The sequence below is a fragment of the Phalacrocorax carbo genome, chromosome 17, assembly GCF_963921805.1.
Source record: "Phalacrocorax carbo chromosome 17, bPhaCar2.1, whole genome shotgun sequence".
NCBI classification, from domain to species: Eukaryota; Metazoa; Chordata; class Aves; order Suliformes; family Phalacrocoracidae; genus Phalacrocorax; species Phalacrocorax carbo.
In genome coordinates this window covers 6,849,123-6,877,034 of record NC_087529.1, presented here as the reverse complement: position 1 = coordinate 6,877,034, position 27,912 = coordinate 6,849,123, and the positions used below count along the sequence as shown (strand labels likewise).

Sequence of the window (27,912 nt, the reverse complement as noted above, 5' to 3'; positions counted from 1 at the left end):
CCTGAGCACTCAAGGCTGGGTGGAGCATAGGAGACAGTACAGGCAGAAGAGTCAGCAATACACACAAGACAGACCTTGCACACAGTCATAAAGGTAAGCACTAATGCCTTTTTCTTTTGTAGAAAAGAAATTAACAATATACTCCTGCACAGAAAGTAAGCACCATCATTTAAGGATAAAAAACAACGAAAGTTATAAGGAGGCAAATGTTTCCTTGATTCTTCACTGCTCTTAGCCTGGATTCATTTTTAGGCACAGGCAGCTAGTGAACACATCCATTGAATCCTGCAACATCTACTCTAAGTGAATGAGCTACATCTTATTAAAAAAGCCACTACCCTTTAATTTTGGGCAAATTAAAACCAAACACAGTCTCATCTGTGGCCACCTACCATCAAAAACTGGACTCCAGAACTGAGAAACACCCAAGAAAAAGCAAAACCTGCCTCAGAATCATTCATGTTCAGTGTTGTACTCTCTCTGATCAGCACCAAATTTGGATGGGAATGCCAGGAGCCACATCTGGAACAGAAGAGCACTTCTACAAGCAGCCCATCCTAGGTGCTTCATCTGATCCCTATTGTACTCCCCAAATCCTTTGTTCTAACTAACGCCTTTCCTACACAACTTTAAGTCTAAGCATCAGTATTACCCCCATGATGCAGCAGTACCCGAGTGCTACAGTAATGCTTTTACAGAGCCATATTGTTCAAAAGCACTTCCAAAAATCTTGAGATGTTATTTTATACGAACTCATCACATGAAGAAGGGTAATACAATTACGTACATATTCAAATAGGAGTTACTCTACTGTGAGCACCAGAGAAAGCAGGGATTGTCTTTTCTTGTGTGTCCACCCATAAGCCACTCAAACCAAGAAGTTACAGGAACAAATGATAGCACTAAGCAACAATGCAGGGGGTTCTCTATATTTCAGAGAATCTTGTGTGTAAAATACCCACACAAAAATTATAATTCTTATCCAAAGTGTAAATAAAAATAAATTCAACAAGTGAATATCTCAGTCAATAAATTGAAATGGTTATCAGACAAAAAAAATTATGGCTTTGCAACAGTGACTGGTCACTTCTGTCAGACAAATCAAGATCCACCCTGCAGAAAAATAAGCCTCAAAACAGAATGCGAGATTTGTTTCATTTCAGAAGGTTGCTGCACCATTAGATTCTTCCCTAAAGAAGAGACTTCATTGTTACGGCAATTAGTATTCCTCCACCCCAGCAAAACGCAAGCAAAGAAAAAAAAAAAGCTGTGAAAGGGTAATCTAGCCATTTCGCAGCTTTGCCTCCTTACTCCACCCAGTCTCTTCTCTGCTCAATGGCTCCACACAGCATCCATAAACATGGTAATATCAAAAGAAACACACAAAAATGAGATCCCTGAGAACAAGCTAGAGATTTGCAATAAATCTTTCTGTTTAAAAATATTTTCTTTGTTTAGTTCCCTAATTCTCCTCTGTCACAAAATTACTCTAAGGGTAAATAACATTTTGATAGCAGACCCTCCCTTTTCCGAAAACCAGCTGAATGCTGCACAATCATTTACAAAATGATCATCACTGAACATAGGTTCTTTAATCCCCATCTCCTAATACTACATAAACAATACTGTCATAGCAATATACACTTAAAAGAATCTCCACATAAATATTTAATTCAGCCAGGCCAATATGCCCAAACATTTATTTACAGTAAAATAGCGTTTATTAAAGATTTTTAATATAGCTTAGATTAACCTTCCACCATCCCCCGGTTAGATAATTCATTATGAATTGACTTGACCTGCAACAACCAAGCCCTCTGCTGCAGCACTATCAGCAAGGAAATTTTACCGGTGATACTATGGCAAAGAAATGGAAGGTGTCACATTATTATTGGTATTAAAGGTCAAGTTTAATTGCATCCACCTTAAACAAGCAAACAAAAAAAAATCTCACACCCACAGAACTGAGTAAACCCTAAACTTTTTAAGGCACCACTCCCACCCCCCAACTTCCATTAAAAGCCCTGCCTGCGTATAACCTCCTGCCGAAACAAAAACTCAAGAATATCAATAAATAGGGTATTTTAGCAAATTCGATTGGTATTAAAGGGTTTTCAAGGGAAGTCTGTGCAACTGTAGACAACCAGGCAGCGATATGACCCCAAGAAGGGGAGACTAGACCTCCCCCCCCGTTTTTACTGCAGCTGGTTCTGAAGGTCTGAGCCACCTCCTATCAACGCTCTCCCTGCTAGATCACTGCAGGAAAACGGGGTGGATGTGAAACAAATTCTTAAAATAACGCCGACTCCTTTTCCCTGTATTATCAATTCTCGTTTTGTTTTCCGTGCTGCGGCCGACTCTGGAGACTGGGCCATCTCCTGACAAACGCCTGCCTTGCCCTCGGAGAGGACGGGGGAGAAGAGAACAGGAGGAAACCCTCCAGGAGGAATCCGGGGAAGAGATGCTCGCTAACCTCTCCGGCACACAGACACCAGGCTCCTCGCCCCAGACTACATTTTTTAAATCATTATTTGCGCCTGGCCCATCGCCTCCTCCCCAGTATCTTGCTAAGTCACCAGAAGAAATGAAGCGGCCTAAGGGAGGGGGGGGGTGGGGGGTGGGGAAGGACAGGAAGGCCGGGAGAGCCGGAGCCCACCGCAGGGGCTCCTCTCCCCTCACCCCACCCCGCTCTCTTGTCTGGCCCACTCCTCCCCCGCGCCCTGTTTTCCTGCTAAGTCACCAGCAGCAAAGACGGCGCCGGAGCCCGGGAAGGGCCAGCGAAGAGGGGAGGGAGCCGCGCCCGGCGGCCCCCACCCCGCCGCGCCGGGGCGCGGGGACCGTCGCCCGCCTTGCCTCCCTCCCTCCCGCCCCGCCGCCCTGCCTCCCCCGCCTCCTCCCCGGCTCCCTCCTCACCAACGGGCGCGGCCGCCATTTTGAGAGCGAGCTGGAGAGAAGGAGGGAGGGGGCAGGAGAGGGAGCGGAGGGCGGGGAGCTGGAGGAGAGAGGAGGGGGGAGCGAGAGGAGAGCCGCGCCGGCCGCACGGCCCGCCGAGCCCCACCGCCGGCCGGGACAGCCTCCCGTAGGGGGCAACGACGGCTGGGGGAGGGCAGGGGAGGCAGGCGGGGAGGGGAGGAGCGCCCCGGCCTTACCCGAGCCGCCACCAGCGCCGCCGCTTCGCTCTGCTCTGTGGGGCCGGCGCCGCCCGCCTCTCCCATTCACCGGTGCGGCGGGGCAGGGCGCAGAGGAGGGGGATCCGGGGGGGGGTCCCGGAGGCTCTCGCCGCTCGCACCGCTCCGCTCCGCGGTCTGTCAGTGGCGCCCCGGCCGCCAGGAGGGAGGGAGGGAGCGGCGCGGCCCGCCGCGCGACTGCGCATGTGCGCGGCAGGGGCGGGGACAGCCGCTGGCCACCATCTTGGGAGGCTGAGGCGCAGGGCGCGTGTCCCGGCCTGCACCGCGCCGCCCGCCTCCCGGCGTGCCCCGCGCGGGCCCGGTGCGGCCTGCGGGGCCGGGCCGCCACCGGCACCAGGCCGCGGGCGGCAGCCCCGCTGCCTCCTTCGGCCTCCTCCGGTCCGCCACCTTCCCCCCCGCCATCGGGCCTTGTAGCTCCTTGTAAGTGACCCTTCCCAGACGCCTGTGCTCGTCACACACCCACACACACACCCGCCCACACCCCCGTCACTGGCACTGCCGTTCTTCGTCAGTTAGTGATGTCTGTGGCAAAAAAAAGCTTCCAGTATCAGTGAAGAGACTCATACTACCAGAGGTGCTTGGAATTAAAAGAAAAAGGCGGGTAAATAGGTATTATTTTAATTTCTCTGTACAGTGTAGCGTGGAGAGTACTTCTCGGGCTGTCCTCATTACTTGTGCTTGCACGGCGAGAAGCACACGATCTGCATCAGCGCTGAGCAAAGTGATGGAGAGGACAGTGAGACAGGGTCTTGCAATGCAGTGCGGCACAGCTTTCTGCTCTGGGTAGCCGCGAAGGAGCTGATGCCTGTTTTGTTCCAAGCAAACTGGTGCAACTGCCAAGAAAAGTCTTGAAGCAGTTATACTGCTCCTTTCTCTAGGCTGTTGCATTTGGTCTCACTGCACAGATACACTGTTATGGCGTGTTCTGGCTTGTGTGGAATCTGCTCCTGAGACAGCACTATTTTTAGTGAGTAACCTTGTCCACAGACCTAGAGCTACCAGATTTGAAAGAAGCATGCACATCATGTGTGACCATTACTTCTGCATGACTGGAGATCCAGGAGCTTGGCATGTCCATGTGCATCTTGTTATTGCACATTCATGGTATCAGTATGAAAAAAATCATGCCTTATGCTTGGAATAGAAAGTTTTCACAATCTTCCACAAACCCCGCTTACTTAAAACTCAAAATATCCTTGGTTTAATATATCAGTGTTCCAAATGGTAAACTGAGGCATAGACCACTGATAATTTAATCCACATGCTCACAAGAAGTGACTGACAGAAAGAGTACAGAGTCCTGGAGAAATGGACTGCCGCCTCCCTCAACTGCCATTTGACAAAGATAGTCATGAGGCTGTGTACGTCAGAAGCTGAATTCTCCCCTCAGCTTTTGGTTTTGCAATCCTTATGGTCTTCAGTGGTTTGAGTATCAGTGACAGCAGTCCTTACCCAGGTGCTTTGCAAAATACTGTTTGGTAAATGTCAGAGATGAGCTGGCAGCAGACCCAACCAGTGTAACTGCTTAATCGCAGTAAATCCAGATGCAAAACTGAAAGAGCCCTGCTGTTACAGGAAACAGTTACATGTGTCACTATCAAAGACTGGTGACCAAAGTCACCTCTAATGTTGGCAGGCGTAACAGCCTAATACAATGTTTAACGTGGGCCATAAACTTCTCTGAAATGCTGATTTGAGGAAATAAGTAATTACACATGTAAAATCATCTGTATAGCAAAAACTTGAAGAAGCTTCAAGGGACACTGAAAATTTCATAAGCAAAAGCTGTATAGTTTTATCTCTTTCTTTTGCAAGTGGCAACTGAGATTACTAATATCTAAAATTTATGTAATGTGTCTCTGTTGATGTACTGAGGGCAGTTGACAGTGTTTTCTGTCAGCTTCACTGTTGTGCTATGGCTTATGGTCAGTCACTTTCTCTTTTGTTTATGTTGTTATTTTATATAGCAGTAGGCAAGAGAGGGCTATTTAATCTCAATATGCAATGCAAAACTGCAAATGCACCCAGGACAAATTTTCAGTATGAACCTGCATTTAACTTATTTTTTATTTGACTAGATTACAAGTTTTAGATCCATTTAAGCCTTGAAAATTTCTTAGAGTTTACGCCCAGAGGTGACAATATTGCAGACATTCCCAAATACACCGGTGACATTCACATTCAAAATGGACTAAAAGTATAGAGTAATTCAGTTTCAATATACTGATTAATATAGTTAATGATGAGATAAACAGTTGGATAAACCAATTGGCCAAATTTCCAGTGAGGAGACCAAGCAGTGTGGATCTGATCCCTTTGTTAATGAAAAACAATCAAAACAGAGCAGCATGTGTCAGTATCCCATACCAACATTCAAGGAAGTGTTCAGATACTTTCAAAAAAGAGGACTGGATCTGGCCATAGCAGGGGGTTTTCCACCCAATATTTCTAAATTTCTGTGCTGACAACTGGCAACAGCACTTTCGTTCCATGGCAGAGATGACATTCCCAGTTCCCACGTGAGGCACATGTCAGTGGTATTTTATAGACATGTCAATATGAGAAACACAGTGGATCTAAATTGCAAATATGCATGATCCTTTGTGCCACTCAGGTATACAGAAAAATAATGTGTCCAACTGAAGATTATTACTCCCCACATTCTAAATCCTAGGGGGTATTAGCCATTGGTCAATTTTAGCCTCTTAAATTTTTCTCTGACAATTAACATATTTTTAATTTTTAAACATGTAAAGTAAATTTTCTTATCTCTTAAGAGGCATACAGTCATTGGCTCACTTGTTTTTTTAATACGCTGATTATAGCCTGGAAGTAGCTTAGAGCCTTGCACTCCTACTGTAAGAAAAGGATACGAGCCCTTTTCACATTCAGGTTAACTACCCATAAACATGTTTTCAGTTATGTTGTTGTGCATGCTGCTTACATCCTGAAGTCTCATGGACTTTGAGCTGCTGGTCATAAGCCTTTGAGCCCAATGGCTCAGCCATTTTCCCCCCATCTGCACAGTCTACCTGCCTAGTCCGTATCTCACCAGTTTGGCTATAATGATACTGGGAGACCATGTCAAAAGCCTCGCTGAAGTCAAGTAAACAACATCTACGGCTCCCCCCTTGTCCACAGAGCCAGTCATTGCCCTGCAGAATATTGGGCTGGTTAGGTGCATTAAGCGCAGTCTGCCCTTGGTGAATCAGTGCTAGCTGCTCCCAGTCATCTGGTCATTTCTTGTGCCTGAACATGCCCTCCTGGAGGGTCTGCTCCATAACCTTCCCAGGACCCAGGATCAGTCTGGCCAGCCTGTAGTTCTCTAGAAGTGCCCATTATGTTAACTGCAGCCAGCGAGCAGGATATCTGCAGAGACAGGGACTGAAATTTAGGATAAGTCTTTCAAATGGTATACCAAAATTACCTTTCCTTTATTTAAGTTTGTTTGCAAAGCGGGCAAAACTGCTCTGGCTTTCTCAAAATTCTAATATATCAAGTATTTTGGGGTGCATACTCAAGTGATGATTAGCAACTACCCAAGAAATCAAATCCATTTCACAGACATTAATGAATTTTCCCAACGCTTTTATGACACAGGTGTTTTATTCTCCCTTTACAGCTGGCCTTCCTTGTAATATCATTGCTTGATACTGGAATGGAAAAAAAATCCCAGCTCCCAGCACGAATGAACTATGAGGAGTCTCAGAGCCCATTTCTCTTGATAGTTCCCTTGATTGTCACAGTCTACCTTGATAATAGAAAACACATACCCTCAGCGAGGACGTGCAGATCCAAATTGGATAGCTCCTTCTGATTCCAACTTCAAATTTTTCTTCAGGATATTCCTAAAGTAAATGTTTACAACTTGCACAGCCACGCTTCAGAGTGAGCCAGGCTTCTTCAGCGTATTTTTTACCATATGGGGTGGCGCACACAGCTATGTCTACTACACTGGAGATTACTGAAAATGTTACATCAAACCTTGCTAAACAGTTTCTGCTAAACACTGAAAACCTCATTCATTGATCATTCATATGTTGCCTATGAATGAAAGTTGTCATTAATATTCTACGTGTCTACATATCTGTGTAGCAAAGCATCCGTAGTGACTGTACCACTGTAATCAACTAATTTACACGTTCCAAGTCCATCTCAGTGCCTGACCTACAAAAGATACGAGCTGTTACAACTACAGAGTTTTGAAAGATAAAACGTACAAAAATGCCTCCACAGTTTTGAACTGAAAGATTGACTCCGTTTTAGGTTGGGAATAAATTCTGGTGACAAAAATACTGTCATAACTAGGTGCCTAAACACATACCAAAGGAAAATTAACTTCTAGCTGGGTCTTGCCATTCAATTTAATGAGTCAATGGGCATGTCTACCTGTGTCATTAACCCTGTCATTGGAATAAATCACAAGAAGTGAGAATTTTCTCATCTTTTTGTTCACTAGTAGTGACTTCTCTGTGGCTCAAGCAAGACTTGCCTCTAAAACTGCAAAATTGTCCACTTTATTGTTTTTGATAGGTGGAAGTACCTGCAAAAGTTTCTGCCATTGTATTTTTTTTAATTTTAACATCACTTGGGGTTTAACTTAGCCATATTGAAAAAAAAAAATTTTCAGCCAAAACAGAGAGAAAATATCTATGTGTGGGAAAATGTGTTCCCAATGCAAACCATAGCACAAGAGCATTCAGATTCCTTTTTAATGTATATTTGGATTTCAGAAATCCTACTTCCAGTACTCCTGTGGCCTTTCCTATATATTATCAACATAAGGAAGAGGGCAATCTGTGACTCTATCCCTCTCTACCCGACCTTCTTAATAGCATTAAAAAGAAGAGAAGATAAACAAATCCGGTCTCTAATGTGTTTCAGTATTGAGAACCTTGGCCTACTGCAAAGTCTTCACCCTTCACAGTACAATTTTTTGCCAAAGTGAACCCCTTTTCAAATTTATTATAAAGTGATGAAATTTCAGCAAGGCTTCCATTTTTACTACTAGAAGTTCACATGCCTATATTTATTCCATTTTGCTTCTCAACTTAACTGGTCATCATGCACAGGTTATAAAAAGTTTATGCTACTAACAGTGAAGATGATGTCTTTCTCTACCTTGATTGTACTTAATATGATTATCCATGTGACTAATATGGATATTATTTTCACATGGTTCCCTCTTTAAACTCGCATGTTAGTCCAGCGACTACTTTTCCTAGAGGCAAAGGATGAAAGTCCAGGTACAAGTAGCATTTCATCACCTTATCAGTTTTGCTTTTACTAGCTGTACCTTGACAGAGAACCTTATATAAACTTTATTATTCACCTTTGAAGTACAGCTTCATCTGACAGATGTGAACCTGGCTCACTTGTTAAGTCACAATTTATCTGCTGCTATTTTGTGTTTTAGTGAGGGTATAATCAGCATCTGCTGTGCCTCACATTTATCCTCCTCTGTCCTCATACAGTGAGATATTAAAAGTACCCTTTTTCTGATGCTGTGAAAATAAGTATTGTATATAATAACATTGACAAGTTTTTTAGCGTAAGAGTATTAATTGCAGGTATTTATTGCCATACAAGAGATGTCTTCTGTTCTCAAATTTTTAAAATTTATATGAGAGTTAAAGTTTTTCAAAGGATGAATATACTTATTTTTAAAAGTTTATTTAATATTTTCAGCAAATTATTCCTTATATCTTCAAAATATTCTTGAGAGTTAAAGTGAGTGCCAGTAATAGGTACATTCCAATTATAAGTACAGTAAAGCAATGCAGGGATAATAAAAGATCCAGCTTTCTAAGATGCACACAGTTTTCATGCTAATTTAGAGGTGTACTACAGCCAAACATGCAGATTAGGTCATCATAGACTCCTGTAGCTAACTAGAATAATTTGTGTCCATAAGTACCTGGTTTGCATAGAAAGCTGCTGCAAATGCATGCACAGATATTTCAGATCAGATAAATGATTCATCAATCTTAGAGATACGTTTCTAAGCATATTGCAACTGCAATTAAGCAAAGTTTGTTGTACTCTAAGTGCAAGCCTTTGTTGTACCTCAGCATCGCTTTTTCATTCACACCTATAACCTTTAGAAATCACACTTCAGAATGAAATAAAAGAAACTAAGTATACAGATGGTTAGAAGTAGAGATATAAGGTTGCTTCACAAATTTGTGTATCAAAGTAAAAAAGCGACTATAACATAAGAGTTGGTCATTATAAGGGTTGGGGGAAATAGTCCAAAGCATATTAGCATGAGGTGGTAGTATTAAAAGAGGGGAGCACAAACTAACATCAATGTATTCTTAATCCATAGTTATCCCAGATTTGGATTAAACTGCCTTCTGGAGGTTTTTTTAGGGCCCGTTTATATTGAAGTGTTTACCTTTGGTCACAGCATTTCTCTTTCTAATGGGTTTATGTTTTAAGAAAGACTGAGTTGAACTTTTCTGCCAAGTATATCAGTGGAATTGCTGTTGAGTCAAAAGCATGGTTAAAAACAATGCAAATATGTTGCTTTTTTAATTCTTTAAATTCCATTGCTAATTATAGTAATGTGTAATCGTGTATTTTGTTACTGCTGACACTGTCCACCCCCCTTCTAAATTCCTTTCACTGTATTCTTTTTCACTTGAAATAATAAAGCACTACCGGCAATGCTAAGTGACATTGTTTGCATTTTATAGAGTCATCATACAGCAAGGGGTAGTTTCATTGCACTCAGCCTAATATTAAGGGTGTTCTCATGTTATTTTTCATGTGTTTATAATTTTATTGTTTATATATAACACGTAGAAATCTGGAATTTGCTTCGAAGTTAAGAGTTTCTTTCCTCTAAATCATTTTCAGCCATACGTATTAGTTTGTTATTGCTGAATAACCAGAAGCTCTTTAAAGTTTTGCTTTTACAACAGAATTATGTTGCTCAAGATATCGTAAAACAATAGGGAAATATGGCCTCTGCCCCGAGGGTGCTGGAGCATTCTAAATGCAGTTTTATGGTACAAGTATCTTTATTTAGTTGATCCACAAAAATTAGAGAAAGATGTTATCGTAATGTCGTTTCCATTATAGATGTGGGAAATAAAAAAAAACTGTATAGGAACTGTGACTTGTGGCTGTTCTAAAGGAAATTTACTAATAGTTACTGACTTTGTAGTCATTGCATGTCTTGTTGACATACCATCTTATTGTTCTGGTCAGGTGCAACAGTAAGCTGAGCTGACCTGAAGACTGAGTTGCTGCTTCTCCAGAAGGATGATGGACTTTGCAGCTGAAGTTATTAACAAGCTAACAGAGGAGATTTATAACGTACAGGCTAAGGTATGCAGAAAGCCTGCTCACTAGCCACTTGAAAGATGATTTTTAATCTTACATGTCTTCTAAACAAAAATATAACCCTGAACAGAAATATTTACCTCTTACAAGGGAGAGTAATGCTCTTTTCCTATCGTACAATCTATTTAACTAATAAACTTATTCCAAACTTTAATAAACTGACAATCTATTCCCCCATTAGAATCAGCAACATTTTTTTAAAAATAGAGCTATTCAGAATTGTAAATGCCATACCAATGCTTCATTTTTTCTCTAACATTTAGAATATTTATTGTTACCAGAAAATTCAGATTCTTTTTTAGAGTAGAAAATTCCTAACTGTTGTTTCTCAGTAACGTCATGAATGTTATTGGTCTATCCAGAAGGCTTAGGAGTTAAAACAGATGTGTGCTGAGACTACTGTCAACTTCTAAAAAGATGGTCCAGGTTTCTTTCTGATAGGAAGGAATATTGCAGCTTCCCTACTACCAGGAGGTAGGTGGCTCATAACGCCTCATGATTCACATGCATAAGAATGTACCACGAACAACCCATGCACAGATACTCACACACCCTGATCAAATTATATGTTTGACACATTCTTAAAATGAAACTTTCTGAATGCAATTATACTTATTAGTTGTGCTGTGATTCAGTATTATGCTAGCTAGTAATGAAATACTTCAGTGGAATTTGGCTGTTCTTCGTAGCATATCTCATAAGGAAACAGTAACCGTAGCTTGCTTTTTTACCACTGTTTTTCCTCCGGAGAACAGCTATAATTAATATTATGTTATCTTAAATGGGTTGTGAAGAAGGACCACTTAGAGACATTGCCTGTCGTTGTAGGTGTCTTCTAGTAAATGTACTGAAAATTGTATGTGGAAGAAAAGAATCTGAGATTTAAAACTTCTATTAGATGGCAAATACACAGAAAGAAGACAGAGAGAGAGAGAGTGCTTGCTGTACTCTTGGGATGCTACACTACTACCCCTGTGGAAGTTCAGCACGGAAAACTGTAAATGACAGAAGTAGTAAAATGATTCGTTCTGTAGTACAGGAATATGTATATTTCTTTAGTTAACCCCGTCTAGCTGAATCCCTAGTTCTGAATAGTGAGGAAACAGTAAAATGAAGGAATGTCAGTTCATTTCTGGAAAAGTTTCAAATTATTAACACTAATACACTGCGATGCTGTCCTGTGCTTTGTTCTCTCAATAACCCCTTTTGGGCAAATCATTTAACCTCTCTTGAGTACATTTACAATGCCAGCATTATTCATTCATGTTTAAGAAGTTTGTTTATATTTATGCTTCAGTGTCAGCACAAAACCAATATTAACAAGTATTGGAAAAAAAATCTCTTTCAAAACCAATGTTAAAGCTGTATGTGACTGTGATAGAATTAATCATCTAACTGGTCTGTAAAGTTTATAGCAGAAAGTTAATGTGCATTCACACTCTACTTGCTGAAGTGCTTTCTCAGACCATTGGTATAATTCCATTATTTGTTATAAGCATAATTTAGTGCCCTCAGTGACCTTATTATGTTTATATATATAATTAGAAAAAAATACATTTCAGGATGTGACATTTTTTGGCCAGGTTAGAAAGTGCACTTAATTAAAAATGCTTGGAAAGGATGAATTGTCCCTGACACTCTACTGTATTTTCTGTATTCATTCCAAATAGGAAACTCTAAGCAAATTTAATTAATGTGTGTTACCTAAAAAAACTGCTAAAGACTGAGTTCTATGGTTTTAAGAGCTCTCTGTGAAAAAAGCGAGTAGAACTTTACCTGAAGGTAAAAATTTAGCATCCAACTGTGACAAAACATTTTGCAGGTAAAACTTCCATTGGTTTCAGTTACAGCTGCACTAAAATAGTGCAGCTAGTTAGGTAATAGAATGTTTTATGGAATAGCTTCATAATTCAATAGATTATTATATGACTGAAAGAGACATGGGACTGAGTGGTCTCAGCAGATGACAGGACATGCTTTTCAGAGTGTTTACCCTTTATTTTGTATCAGTACTCCTTCTGGCCTATCCAGTAATGATATACCACTTTAACTGGGAACAAGATGTGAGACTGGAATTATAAAAAATACAGTTGTGAGGTTCAGTTTGTTACCATTTTAATGCATAGTGACATCCTTGGTTAGAAATTATGTTAATAATGACAAATCTTACCTGGGACTGAGAAGAATTTCTAACTGAGACTGATTTACGAATTCTAAAAGAATGGGAATGAACTCCTCTTTGGTTCATTTACAGAATCCCAGTAGATACCCATTTGGCCTGGAAAGTTTTCCCTGTCCCCGTTTTCAGGCTTCGCTGTGTTATCTGTATTCACTTCTTCATCTTCTATGGCAGCTTTTTCACTATTAAGCAGGCTCTGTGAAGGATATACTAGATAAGAATATTTTTGTCATTTTATGGTATAAGAATACAAAGTGTCTCCTAAGATTTCTGACATACTGATAAAACAGAGGATTTATTGATATGAACTATAACATCTAATCTGTAGTAGTCTTCTGAAATGTTGCATTTACAGAGCTACTCTGGAATTTTTCAAAAACAAACAAACATTTTGCCTCTTTTAAGGATTTGTTCATAAGGATTTGTTCAGCTAAAGATCCTGACTGGTCAGCAGCAGACTGAGAATTGCATAAATATGAAGTTCAGGTTTGCAAAGTTGTTTCTTCCCATAGCAATATTTCCTAGGACTCTTACTTCTTGGGACTTAGAATTAATCAGGCCAATGGTATGTAACACAGCTGAAAGAAATAACTGTTGCTTTGTTTTAAGTCAACAATGTAACCATAATTTAAAAAAAAAACCAAACCCAAACAATGTTGGGGAGGGCAACTGATTGACATATTATACCAGAACAATTAAGTTAGATAGGCTGTTAAAAATAAATGGAATTATGGTAAGGCAATGATAACCAGTATGGGAGTCGGGACTCCGTTCATCTGTAGTAGATCAACAGACCGTTCTGTAGAATTCACCTTCCTGTAGCCTCCTAAACATCTGTAGGAACAGGCATTTACACAGCTAATAAATACCAGTCTAAGAGCTTGATTCTGAAGCAAATTTATGTGCTATTGCCATTTGTCACATAGGCTGTTGCAGAAGCAGAAAGAAATTAAGCAGCCTAGAAACTGCTAAGAGTTACTTCAGTAAGTGGAAGGAAAAAGTTATGAAGAAAAAACTGAATCATTTGGGAAAAGTGGTTTGGTTTTGGGAGGGCCTGATCTTCTTGTGCGACTTCTGCTTTCTCCATCTCCCACCTTCTTCCTCTACTGATGCTCAGGACACTTTCACCTTTTATTTTAATAGGAGTAGAACTGGGGTCCATGTTTTAGCATAGCTTTCAGAAGCATTCTTTGAATGCAGACAAAAGCCTATAGGCGATTCCAGCAACATGGCTTTTATTTTCATTTTCTCAGGGAAAAAAAAAAGCAAGCACTGAAAATTGCATTTTAATGTCCAAATAAATCACATGTTTTAAACATCTAAGAACAAATGTTCAGGGAAAATAAAACAAAAACCTTTCCACCTTCAACCTAAGACAGCAGTCTTCAGAGCGTATAACCTGCCAGATTCTCTATGTTCACTCTCAGGTACTTTGTACAAACTACCTTTTTTTTAGTTCAGGGTGTTTTTCCCACAAGGGAATCCTTCCATGCTCCAAGTTAATTATGTTTCTCTCCTCTCGAGTTTCTTTACTACCTAGAAATTTAAGCTAATGTAGTCTATTTTAGGATTTTAAAAGTACTCAATGCTATGATATCTATGTACTAATCTAAAAAGATTATAAAAATCGGAATACAGGGAAGTAAGGGGACAGCTAGGGATCATCTGAGTTCTCACAGAATAGAATATCTTTTGGCTGGCTTAAATAGTTGTCCTGAAGTAGTACTGCATTATGCTATGCAGAATGTGTACATTTTAATGAGGTGAGTTAATCCCTATATTCTAGGAAAAGACCTTGATAGCATTATCTGTCATTACTTACAATACTGTATGTATTAGAGTGCAGAGAGCTATTCTTGGACTGCCAGACCAGTTAAAGAAAAATGACCTTTTACAGGGAACTAAAATTTAGTTGCTTAGAGGCTACTAATCAGTCACTGCAGTGGGCATCAGAACCAAGAAATGACTGCTGTGGTTGCTGTGAGCACAAAGAAGAGCAATGGGGGCACTGGCAGGGTACTAAGGAACAACCCGCTGGCTTTTCCAAGTCACAGGGGCTTGGCAGCACCCAGCTCCAATTTGGATTGATATAAGGAGTGACAGCTCAATGACAGAAAGAGGGCCACATACTTTACTAAGGTAATATCAAATGCTGAGGCTTTGTGTTAAATCCCTTGCCCCACAGTTTCCACCATGTCCACAGCTGGAAGTCTTCAAAGCCTGTTAGCAAACAGCAACAAGTATTCCACTGACATCTAAGATGGGCGAAATAAACGCTAGCAGTGCTAAATGTCATGCTTGGAAATGACAGTTGTACTTGTTCAGCAGCCCTTTACCCGTTGAAGATTAAAAAATAATGTGGGTCCTTGCTGATGGAATGCGTCGCCAGTCAGAAAAAAGGAAAGCCCTCTCAGATCAGAAAGAGCTGAGCCAGCTGAATGCGTTAGACGGAGCTCTGTGCCAATGAGCTGTTACCTAATAACTTGGTGGTTCAAGCTCTGATACCGAGTCAGAGAGCACAAGAAAGCCTCTTGTAGCTGGACATTTAGATACCTGAAACTGAAAGTCAGCTAAAATAACTGGGTTTTTTTCCCTTTTTTAAATATTAATAGTCCAGGGTTTATGTGAGCTGTGAGACATAAAGGGGAGCAAAGTGAAGTTACATGTGGAGAAATGGGGTCAAATAAGCAAGCAGGAGGCTCTCTAATGTAAACTATGAGCAGTGAGGGCTCCAAAGTCCAGTAGTGACAAGATACTGTTACCAGGAGCAGATACCAACACTACACGGAAGATGGTGGCAATGCAGACAAGTCAGCAGGTACACCGAGAACCAAACGTACCACAATGCCTTTTTGTCCCCGCTTTGCAAGAGAGCACTGGTGTGACCTGAGAGGCACCTGGCATGGCGATTGCAAAGAGGAGTGATGCTGCTCTGCAGGAGGAGGCTTCTAAAGGACAGGGAAATTCTTTCAGAGACTAGTGATGTCTGATGTTTGGTACGTGGGTTCCTGACTCACTTTTTATGAAGATTGGCAGTAATTTTATTGGTAGAGGTTGACCAGACAAACAAGAGTAAACGCTGCTCAAAGGTAGTCAAAGGTGGTACTTATGCTGATAAGGGCTCCCTAAAAAGCAGTAAGATTTTCCTGAAACCTTCTCCGGCATGGATGCAGGAAATCAGTTGTCCAGCTGAAAAAAAGGTTAAAAATAATGTGAAGACAGCAGCTTGATTAGTTTAACATTAATTCCTGTCTTAATGAATATCTAAAATACTTTATTCCACCTTTAGACTGTAGAGAGATATTCTTCCTATAATTACAGGGCTATTATGAAAATTGGAAAGGAAAAAAAAAGAAAAAAGGCTACAAAAGTAGGTTAATTCCAGGGAAGTTCAGAGACGTGGAAGCACATAGCTGTTGTGCTTCTAAAAAGGTACCAGAACTTTGTTTAAATGCCTGTTTCTGACAGCTTTCCTGAAGATTTTGGAAGTGAATTAAAACATGAACATTTTGTCTCAGCTATTGTTGTGTTGCTCAGGGCACTAACATTCTGAAACAACATGGAGGAAGGGAATAAAAGGGAGGCCAAGTGACAGATCACTAGAGAATTTGCCTGACCACCTTCCTTCCTCTCATTTATTTTCTCATATTTTTATCTTGGACCACAAAGTGTAAACTTCTAATAACTTATTAATGCAAATACATGTACCTATTAATATATTGTTAAAGATAGACATTCTTTGTGTGCAAATAATACAGGATGGATAGATATTTATCTACAATATAGATAGACCTTCATGCCTATAATATTGCCAAAAGTTTGAGCTGACTTACCATACAGATTCAGAAAATTGAACAGAATTATTTAATATAAAGAGACTTCAGGATTAACCGCATCTGTTACTTCAATATAATATCACTTTGCCATTTTCCAGTGCATGTTTTCAGCTCATAACATCTTCTTTGCTGCTAAATGAATCCTGTGAACACTTCCTTGGTGCTGCAATTATATGAGGTGAGCTATTTATCTTGTGGCTTCACAGTAAATGTTAACTGCTCTAAGACAGCACTTGCAGCTGAAGGAAGTGATCCCCCCTTCTGCAGTCCCAGCCTCCTCTTTCTGTCCCCACACTGTTCCCTCCCTTTGTGTGATAAATGGATGGGAGGACACTCAAAGATAAACATAACCAAGAGTGAAAAAATGACCCTAGTTTTTACCTGGATCGGTTTCATAATGTATTTCATCATGTGGCTACATGAAAACTTTGGCTGGGATGAAAAGATGGCTGTATCCGCACAGAAATGAGTGGATGAAGAAGCATGTGGCTGCTTGTCTCAGCACCAATGCCAAGCTATATTGGTTTAAACTGTGATATTAGAACTACAGTATACTTCCCTCCAGTATTTGTTGCATATATACAATGAAAAGAGAAAAACAAGTTTGATAATCTCCACTTGGATAAACCAAAATGTTTCTATTAACCTCAGTTAAACTAGGGCTGTTTAAGAATTTTTAAGATCACCACCTGGGCCACCTTACCTCTTCTTAGCCTTATGGAAAGTCCCCCATTCAAGTCAGCTGAAGCAGATCATTCAAGGTGCAAATGAATCCTTGGTTTATATTACCAAAGTCACACCAGGAGTGAATACAGCCCTGTTCCAATCAGTGATCTAATTTTTGTACAATGATTGCAATTAACAAAGTACATTATTTTCAGATGATTTTTAATGGATGTAAGAGCTTGACATTAGCTACTTACTGTATCCCAACACCAGCTTAAAAATATTTGCAGAACCTCATCATAGTACATCTGAAACTGAGTAGAAAATTTCAGTAATTGTAATACTTTTTTCTTTAAGATCTTGAAGTATTGAAATTAATTTTCGTAGCATAACTTAGGATGTTTCACTCTGTGACACTGACAGTACTCTAGAATTCTTTACTGATGTATTTTTGTGCACTTCGTTCTTCATTTTCCATTGCCTTGCTCTTTGTGGAGTAATTTACATATATGCAAAATAAATGTTTAAAAATCAAATCAAAATTGTGGCCTTTCTCACTAAGGTTTTGCAAGTGCTAATAATAAAACAGGGTGCAAGGCAAGTGGAGGATCTAGCCTAGAGGCATGAATCTAATTTCACATTATTCTTGTCCAGTTCTTTGTTTTGATGTTATTTTTAACTTTTTTTTTTAATTTTTGCTAGTTATAAAATACGCAACAAACTACACCATTCACAAATTGTTGTGAAACTCATCAGCTAATACAAATTTTGATCTGAAGTGTTGAGAATGCTGGTGAGAATCAAGACAGAATGGAGTGGGGGTAGGGAACTTGGAATAATTTAAAGAAATTGGAGGAGAAGGCGAGAAGCTCATTTATTCTCTAGCAATTAAGGCAGGAGTCTGTCTTTACCCATCGTAGCAGGCAGAGGAAAGTAGAGAAGGGGGTCATGAGTTGGGTGTTTGTGAGCATACAAGTTGTGATGAGAAAGATGAATAGAGCAAAAGAGAGAAGTTACTGTCAGTATCCACAATAAAAAAGTGTCTTAGCAGGTTGGCAATCAGCTCGTCAGAGATTCTGTAGCCCTCGTATTAGCCAGGTGGCCAGTTCCCCACTTAGCCTGCCAAGTGAGTTGATCATCAGCTCGGAGCCAGACAGAGTGCCAGGTGGCCAGATCCATCACTCAGCATCCAATTAACAATGGCACTGGTTCAGAGCCAAGTGGAAAGGCAGCTATGAGACGGGGAGAGGGAGCATTGCTGTGCCACCAGTCCAGTCCCTGTGTCAGGTCCAGCTGCCTTGAATTTTTCTAGAAAGCTTGATTTTTTTGTGTCTTTGCTTTGAGTTGTTTCATTTGGCTGTTTTTGGGTTTTTTTCTTTAAGCAATAAAGCTGCCTAAATCTTTTGGATGTCTCCAGTGAGTCACACTATAAGTGGTGGGTCTGTCCGTATTAGAAAGCAACTACCCAAGTCATTTAACTTGTGAATTGCATTTAAGTATTAATGCAATTTAGGGAATGGTAGCCCACGTCTGGTACCGGAGATCGTGGCACAGGTGGATCTCACCTGATTATACCTGAACTACTTGGCAAGAAATTATCCTGCACTCAGTCCTCACCAAGAATTTTATATATAAGGGCGGTTTTCAAACTCTGTTTTTCATACTGTTTCAACATTTAATAAAGGCAATTGTCCTCTAAAGGCTTTTTCACTTCAGTGGATTTTGTAAGATGCTTTTTATTACATACACATTACTTGGGGGTCTACTTTTCCCACCCTTTAAATCTCTCACACATTTTCCATAGATTTAAATGGAAGTATGAAAGTCAGTGTTTGTTGTGATTACGTGGGTGGAATCATGCATTTCCTAAGAAAGCTTTGGAAGACAGGATTTTGGAGATGGGATGGCCCAGTAAACCTGGTAGTTCAAATGATTGTATATTTGTTGGGACAGTCGTTGTCCACAGTGGTGAATGTCTGGAGGTCCCTCCATGAAGTGCGCATGATCTTTTCTTCAGCCTTACTGGTCTGCCATAGGAGCGAAGCCAAGAATTAAAAACGTTTGAAGTCTTTTCCACTCCCTGGAAATCAGGTTGAGACACATAAGCAGAGAAAATTTGCCAGTTTTATACACGTATTGTGACCAAATAGAGGTCTTCAATTTGTAGTATCTTGTAGAAGCACTAAAGTATTAACAAAATTGGGGAAAGGGGAGTATTTAAGAATTCAGCTCTCTTTAGGACTTTCTAATAGCCTGAAAATAACATTCCACCGTTAGGCTGGCAGTTAGAGCAAGATAAACACTTTTGAATGAAGCAAGCTGACTGGCCAAAAGTGAGATAATAGTTTATAGGAATAGAGCTATATATAGCCTGAAGGATACAGCAGTTTGAACTACAGCCTCCAGTGACTCACGGTCAACTCGGGGAAGGTGCTCTCAGGGGAGAGGCTTGTCCGTCTCAGAGCTGTCGCTGCAGTTAACACAAATAAAAAACTCTGAGGGAGATTGAGTGTCAGGATTTTGTGGCTCTACCTAGGCAGCTACAAATAGTAACATTTAAAACTCGGTTCCACAGGCCAGGTGTCAGATTTGTCACATCTGGCTGCTTCGTTATATATTAGTACAAGGATATGCGTATAAGAACAATTAGCTACATCGAACAGAGATTGTTTAAAAAAAGGTGGTGGTTACCTCACCTGACAGATGAAATACAAATTATTAGTGCTCATTTCAAGTTCTCAAATAGTTGATTCGGTTCTAATACGTCTCTGTATTAGATTTCTCAGTGATAAGACAGGAATAGCAGTTTTGAGCCATAAGTCCTTAAAATCAGTGAAATATCCTGGCATTTTTGGATAAAGGTGTTAGTAACTGATGTATTATAATCCTGAGTTGACTCAGAGTAGCCCTGTGACCTTGAGTTAGCCTCTCTCACTAGTTTCCACAGATGTAAAATGGAGCTAACAGTGCTTAATTATCCACTTTATCTACTAAATAGGGTTAAGGCTGCAGATGTTATGACCATTTAATTACTCTTTGTGATGAGCTCTGAAAATAAGTGACTAAGAACCAGTGTTGTTGGAGTAAATCGCATAGCTGCTGGATAAACTTTGTGCGGGTAGGGTGGGAAGGCTGAGAGTGTCCAGAGGGTTGTGCAGCAGCTGCAGCAGCAGATGCAGCGTGTCACTGCTGGTTCTGCAGTCCCAGCTCTGCACACCCAGTGACTGCGTGCAGAGCTGGGCTGTCTCTGGTGGATTCCAGCGCTTCCTCGCCTCTTATGAAAGGGTGCAGTCTAGTGATTGCTAAGCATGATGCCAAGCTCCTTGCATCATCCACTCTCCTCCCCCTCTCTCCGCCACAGCTGTGATAGTAACAATTATGCTGGGAGGAGTGTGTCTGTCTGTGGCATTTCTACCCATTTGATCCCTCTCAGACAATCACATGGAGGTGGGGTTTCTCTCTTGCTTACGTGTCTGTATTTTTAAATAAGCCTTTCCTTGTGTTGCTGCTCTGCAGTCAACATACCACCAGACGGTCTCTGCACTGTACTGTGTAGAGCACATTGTCTGTGTCAGAGGATAACAACTTGTGGCTTGCAAACTGCATGCAGCTTTCCACAGATGCCTCCTGCAAAGATCAAATACCCAGAGACCCTGCTCACCTCCAGAGCACCCCACTATTCATCTCTGTGCCCTCCCCAACAGATCAGCCCTTTGGCTGTACCCAAGAAGGAGGGAGATGTTCTTTCAGCGCAAGGGAACCTGGAGAGAGAAAAGGCTTTAGTAGGTCAAGTTTTTGATTATCAGTGGCAGGACACAGACTCCCAATACAGGGCAGGATAATTACCGAACTGATGCTGCTTTCCTCCATCCCCAAATACACTGAGCCCCGTGGTATGCATCAGTTCTGCCTTTTACTAGTACCTGTTTACACAGCTACTCCAGCAAACCTAAGGATATCCATAATGTCTGGTCAGTACACAATGAACAAGCAGAGTAATTTTAGTCCCTGAAATTTATTTACTTTAAAAAACAACTTAAAATAACAAGGTCTTGCTTCTGGCTATGTCCAGAAATGCTTTGCTATCTCTGTGAAATATAAAGAAATGAGGATTTTGTCCCTTTTTCTTATATTTCAATGTAAGTGCTTTTAAAATACCTCCATCATTTTGGACCAGAAGAAAGGGGTTTTCAAGTCAGGTTCCTAAGGGCAGTAAGTTAATGTAGTAGTATGCGTGGGTTAAGGTAGTGCCAAGGCAGAGAAAGAATTGGTCAGCTTTACATATTTCAAAACAAAAAGTCCTAGATAGGTCCTCCCCAAGACTTTTTTCCTTTTTAATTAATTCTTCAATCTCTATTGACATTTTTTACCAGCATCATCAGGCAGTATTTACATTTGTTTATTTTGATATTAGAGTGTTGATGAACCGCATGTGAAAGAACCAAACCAAATGAGTTCAAAGATATTATCACTTTGTCATTAGTGTAATTTGGGGCTTTTTTATCATCAGTCTCACATTCTTAGATGCCAGTTCAAAATCTGCTGAAGGAACATACAATTGGAATAGACCATCTGTAATTGAGTCTAGTCAGCTGCCGTCACAGGGCATCATGCAATCCAGTCCTTAAATGTCTGTGACACCACAGAATTTTGTGGGCCTTTACCAGAAGAAAATGAGAGACTTCTCCAGGTTAGAAGAACTTCTCCTGAACCTCTCTTCTCTGATGGTTAGAAATCCTGACTACAGGCAGGCAGCTATCTCCTGCATAGGCAATAAGGAGTATTTTGCAAGACTTTTAAAGGGTAAAACTAACTGGTTGCTTTGATTGCAGGTGGCTTTCACTGGCAGCACTACTAAATTCATGCTAATTTCAGTGTATGTTTGACATATTAAACGCTATGTATTTCTAAGGGTGTAGCCAGCCATTTCAAATTTCCTTGCACCAGCCCTTCCATTGCCCCCCTTGATAGCCACATATCCATTATCTGCCAGGAGAGACATTCCACTGCACATAATCTGATCACTAATGCAGCGAGTGCAGCTATACGTGCCAGGCACTGTGCTCATAAAGGGCCTGATGAAATACAGAAAGCCCCTGCCAGCCACCATAAACAATGTTGCCCAAGGAAATGAAAAATTGCCTGCCTGTTTTACACCCATGTGCTTTACAGATTACAGTATAGCTTTAGGTGTTTAGGTGCTTTAAGCCTGACTGTAAGATTTTTTTTACCCCCATAATAATGAAGTGGAACTAAATGATCTATTTTCCAATATGCCACAAGGCTGATTAAATGGGAGGCTGGAAAAGGGGGTTTAGAGTCAACATTTAGCTTCAGGTATTCTTTTGTTTGTTTGTTATTTTTTAACAGTGGGTTGGAGAAGACTACAAAGCCTGAAATGAATTAAACAGTTTCCTGATTATTAAAAAAAAAAGAAAATAAAAGAGAAGAGGACTTAATTTAAACCTTGCCCTGAGGAGCTGGCAGCTCAAAGCCTACACCGTGAACTCGTGTAGTAGAACTGTAAAGAGTAATTTCTTGCCAAACAAAAACGAAACTCATCTAGTTGGTTTTGCTTCACAATGTTCTTCTAGCCTAGCTATTTTTTGTGCTATTACTAACATACTCGGACTAGGAATTAGGAAACTATTATTTATAATAGTAGTGCTTACATAGCTCTTCTCAGCTTCAGGATACTTTCTTAGCATCAAATGAATTCTGCAACACACCTGAAATGGCAGTCATCCTCATAATTTTAATAGGACTTATCTGGGAAATATTAGTAAATATTTCCTCCCAGCACACCTGGCAATAAGCAGCCTCCCTACACATATATGCGTAACACATGGAGGTACATATTCCCTTCATATACACAGAGGCACAGACACAGTCTTGTCGTGAGGGCCTTGCAGTCCGAAGCCCTGATCTTGTGACTGTTCCTCGTCAGCACTCCCATGTCCTGTCCTCTCGGCTTCGCTCAGATCGGCACTCAGTTGCATGATTGGTGTTAATTGTCAACGCATGCTCCAGGAAGTTAAGTGGAGAATACAGTACAGAGAGAAAAAAAGGAAAAGATGAAGGTGTGTGGGAGTACAGCTGCTAACAGGGTAAGTGGGGAATGAGGGGGGTAAATAGGGAAAGAAGTGCAGTTCAGATTTGCTGAAGGGTAAGAAGTAAACTTCTGTGGAGCAAGGAAGGGCAGGAGGAAATCCCTCCAGGTGATTCTGAGTTATGAGGAAAAGATGGACTTTGGCAAAAATATGACAAGTTTTGGTGGAAAAAAAAAGTATTATAGTTGTGGTATTTGGGGTGGGCCGTGGTAACGGACCCCGTTGTTGGAGGGGCTAATAGAATGCAGGCTGGAAGGACCAGGGAGTCCCCCTCCTGCAGGTGAGGAGTTGGGAAGCAGCAGCAATCACTACTGAAGCATTTAAAATTGCAATTGTAGTATGAAGTTCTTCCAGGTCCTGTAATTTGTATTTGAACAATTATACGATTTAGGACTTTAAACTCGAGGCTATGTCACAAGACACTAGAAGTCCCATTCCATTTGGGGGGTCCTGGATTTACTTATAACATTAACATTAATTAATGAATGTAATAACGCTAATATCATTGCTTGTTATCTGTAAGATTTACATGGGAAGGAAGCTTAAATGTCCGTATTGCTGGTTGGGTAGAACAAGGCGGGAAGGGCCCAGTAAGGCATTAGAACGTAAGAAGTGGAGAGCCAGCCTGCTGCTTCCTGGCTCCCACAGTGTGACCTCCAGACAAGCTCTCTCCATTCATCCTAGCACTCAGTTTTTCTGAAGAAATCTGGCAAAGGATCAGGCAAAGCATAATGGAAAAGCTGTTGCATGCTGCAAGCGACAAACCCCAAAGCATTTTGCATTTATTTTTGTTGCATTTGGAGACACGGACTGAGTAATTAAATGTCTTTTATGTCTTATCTTGTATTGTTTCTAGCAAGATTGTTTAGTGAGCATGCCACCTTTAGGCATTATTGATGAAAAACATTTGAAAATGGAACCTTAACAGGCTGCTGCTTAAGAAATATGAAAGCACAGATAATGCTTACAGCAAATCTAGGGCTACATTGCCAGCTAGCACAAATAGCTGTGATTTACTACCTGCTGAGTTACATTTACTGAGGATGTAGTCCACTAAAGGGATGCTGTGCTTAAATTTTCTTCATTTAAGACTTTACATAGGAACATATGGAAGAAATACAATGAAGCAGTTTGGAAATATTGAGGAAAATAATACACCTTTACTTATCCCTATTTTCATATTTACAGATCTGTGCAACCATAAATAACATCTAAATGTGTTTGTTTACACCCATATTGCATCTTAGATCTATTAATTAACAGGTACAAAACATCCCTGTCTCTGCCTAGTGCATTAGGAACTGTAGAGGGGTTTTTTGACTCACTAATTTAATATGGATTTTTTATCTATTGAGAACAGAGCTGAAAGTGGGCTTAGCAAAAAATGCCCTGTGGTTGGTGTTTTTACTGTTGCCCTTTAGTGAATACCATCCAAAATGGTTTCAGCACTTACTGTACTTTGCCATCTCTGCTAAATAGAATACAAAATTATATATAAATATATAATTAGACATTAATTTAAACATATATACACTTAAATCTACTTTTACAGCACTTTGGGGAGGATGGGGATAACTTTGACCCAATTTTTCACTGGAGTGATTAGTACTTCCATATGCCTCAAACTGAAATACATTAAGAGGTGCTCTCTTGTTAAAGTTTTACCTCTGGTGATCAAGTTTCTTTGAGAAGTCTGTAGTTAGCCACTCAAAAATAGGTCCACTAACAGTCACTAAGTAATTTCTGAATATTTAGGTCAGTCGTTCTTCTCATTTCTAGTTTTCAGCTTTTGAGACAGAACATGGTGCAGGTAGTTACTGGTTTGAACTCACCTCTGTTTCCACTGAAGTTAGCACAAATTTTGCCATGAACTTCAGTGGCCAGGACTTTTTTTAAAGACTTTCTCTAAAATGATTTTAAAATCTGTTTCCTCTGATCTGGGGGAAATGTTTGCAGAACGGAGCATTTCCCTTGGCGTCAGTGTTCTGATCTGAAACTTGCCACTGCTTTTCTAACTCTCCTGCTGATACTTAGGCTTGCACATCTTTCATCATGCCCAGGGATGCCCTGCGTGACTTGAGGGTCAGCAAGGGAGGCTGAGTGGAGCACGCTGAAAGTCCTGTAGCGGAGCAAACAGACACCTAACTAAGGGATTTTGATTCTAGGAACTGTTTGTGTGCTGTAATTTCTTTTTTTCGTGACTGGTTCATGTGTACCTTTTGCTGTGGGCTTTTCATTTTTCACTTTCTTTGGGAGTTAGAGGGGAACTAATACAGATACTGGATTGTTGGATTAGAAGTTACTGTAACTTTTCTTTTCAAGGTGAGAGAAATATCTCTATTGGATTTGTAAACTTTTATTAAAAAGTCTTCAGCATGTCTGGAGAATCACTGCTACAGGTCCCTGTGGGGCAGCTGCCATTTTGCATAGCACTGACACCCTTGGGAGCTCTGGCTGGAGGAGGTCGGTAGCCTCCAGCTACAAATGCTGCAAAGCTGTCCCCTTGGACTTTGCTATGTTCACATCTCCTCTCCCCAGGTTGCTGTGCAACCTGCAGAAGGACACCGTTAAAAGGCAACGTTAATGGCACTTGCTTAAATTCTCTTTCAAGATTAAATGTAGCAAGATTTCTACATTGCTTCCACTGCAGTTTCATGTTTCAGAGCTGATGCATACCTTGCTGCTGTTCAAGTGCAACTGTTTTGGTTAGTTAGGAGTTCTTTTGACTGAAATAGCTGTGTCAGTGTAAGCCCAAGATATTTTAGGTTTTCTAGCATAACTTCCTTCCCTTCCTTTTCTGCTGTGTTGACTATATCTGGACTTTGGGATTTTCTGAGCTTTAACAATCCCATTATAATCAGAGCAATGCAATTTGCCTGTAGACAAGCTCTTAATGTAATTTACAGTGATTATACCTGTGTTAAAATTACAGTATTGGTTCAGAGCAATCTAATTATTTTAAATAATTATTTCAAAATTATTTTAAAACAAATCAGTCATCCTTTTTAATACAATTCCTTCAAATATCTTTTCTTCAAATACTTTTCTTCTCCTCTTTGATGTATTGATATTTTGAGGCCTCCTCTTGTTCTGTCTCGGAGACTGTCAAGTGCAGCCAAACTCATCTCACTTTGGTGTTACGACTATATTGTGCACATCTGGCTAAGCAGAGATGTAATCGATCTGCTCTGAGCTGCTGCGAGAGATCCGTTCGATGCTCGGTCTTTCCTGGAGCATGAGGAGCACTGAACTGCAATCCGCGGCCATTCACGACAGAGCGAATGGAGGGCCAGCAAGGCGGCTGCTGCGGGGGCCGTGCAGAAACCCGGCACACTGCCACAATGAAGTCTGAAAGGTGACCTTGCAGCGACAGGTCTCCTGCCCTGGCTTGGAGTCCCTTTTGTGAGCACTGCTCTTAAAGGGTGTTGTTCTTTGAGGTAAAGAGCTTATAATGAAATGGTTTCATGTAATGTCAATCGGATAATTAAATGGTTTTAGGTTGAAGAAGTGTTGAAAATTCATGCTGTTAATTTTACAGTAGGAAATAAATGCACAGAAGTACATACCATTGGTAAAATGGGCTTGATCCTCATCTCATTTATTCTAGTTCTGTATCATAGACTTAAAAGCAGTTACCACCAATTTAATTATTTTTTAGTTATGAGGCTGGTGAGAATCAGGTCTGGTGTTTTTAATTTCAAAGTTCTTTTCTAGTGTTCATCTTAATTTCCAAAGCAAACCCTAGCTTATATGTTAAAATAACTTTGTCTAGAATGTTTTTATATGTGGTTTTGTCACTGGCTGTTTTGTTGCCATTGGTGGGATGTTCAAGAGATTTTTTTTTTGGTCTTGGCACCATTATTGAGTGTTTCTGTATTTCCTTGAAGCAGATTTCCACCCCAGGCAAGAAGAATTACAGTCAATTTTTGCTCCAAGATAACTACCCTGTCCCTGTACAGGAAGGATTAGCAGCTGGCAGTTCAGGTTTCTGTGTTGTACTGCCTGTGACTGGCTCCCCTTGCAATAGAGTTGGGACTTTGCCAAAATCTTCCTTTATAAAGGTAAGGTTCACATCATCTAACTGGTCGAGTTGGACTTTTTATCATCATTATTATTATTATTTTCTGGATTTTCCATTTTCATTTTACGCTCCTTGGCTCAGATTCTCCATTACCTTGCACCTTGTTCAATGACTTTATGCTTACCTGGCCAGTTGTGCTAACACCCTACAACCACTTCGCCAGTGCAACTTCTCTCACCCTTTGGAGAAACAGATCTTCTGGCCTTTAAGCCTACAAAGAACATTAGTTTATCTTAGTTTTCTGTACTTTGATACTTGATACTTGAAGATTTTAGGAGATAAAGAATAAAAGTTTCCCTTTCTCCTCTCCTAATTCAACAGTGTTTCTTGACAGCTCCTGATTTGGGAGATTTTGTGTAGCTGTGACTTTGGAAATGTTTTGATCGGACAGAATCAAATTTCGAATTGAAGATCTCAAGGCATCTGTTGTCTGCACAGAAAACCAGCCATCTCTGGAACGTCTTTATATGGGCTGTCCATGGGAGGGAGACAGCGAGCTATG

The 27,912-nt window shown here is 40.6% G+C and overlaps 1 protein-coding gene and 1 long non-coding RNA gene across 5 annotated transcripts in view; one reads left to right on the top strand and one right to left on the bottom strand.

The window, feature by feature from the left end:
• Positions 1-3,362, bottom strand: part of PAFAH1B1 (platelet activating factor acetylhydrolase 1b regulatory subunit 1) — a 37,434-nt gene extending 34,072 nt beyond the window's left edge. Inside the window, exon 1 of one of the 2 annotated variants that reach the window (XM_064468262.1) lies at positions 3,150-3,362. The gene's annotated coding sequence lies outside the window, so the exon portion shown is untranslated. Of the gene's footprint in view, positions 1-2,913; positions 3,022-3,149 lie in introns of those variants that run through there. The other variant, XM_064468263.1, reaches the window with a different exon arrangement.
• Positions 3,363-3,422: 60 nt separating this feature from the next.
• Positions 3,423-27,912, top strand: part of LOC135316145 (uncharacterized) — a 54,121-nt gene continuing 29,631 nt past the window's right edge. Inside the window, exons 1-2 of one of the 3 annotated variants that reach the window (XR_010375581.1) lie at positions 3,423-3,789; positions 10,404-10,523. This is a non-coding gene — a long non-coding RNA (uncharacterized LOC135316145). Of the gene's footprint in view, positions 3,798-10,403; positions 10,524-27,912 lie in introns of all 3 variants that reach the window. The other 2 variants (XR_010375583.1, XR_010375582.1) reach the window with 2 other exon arrangements.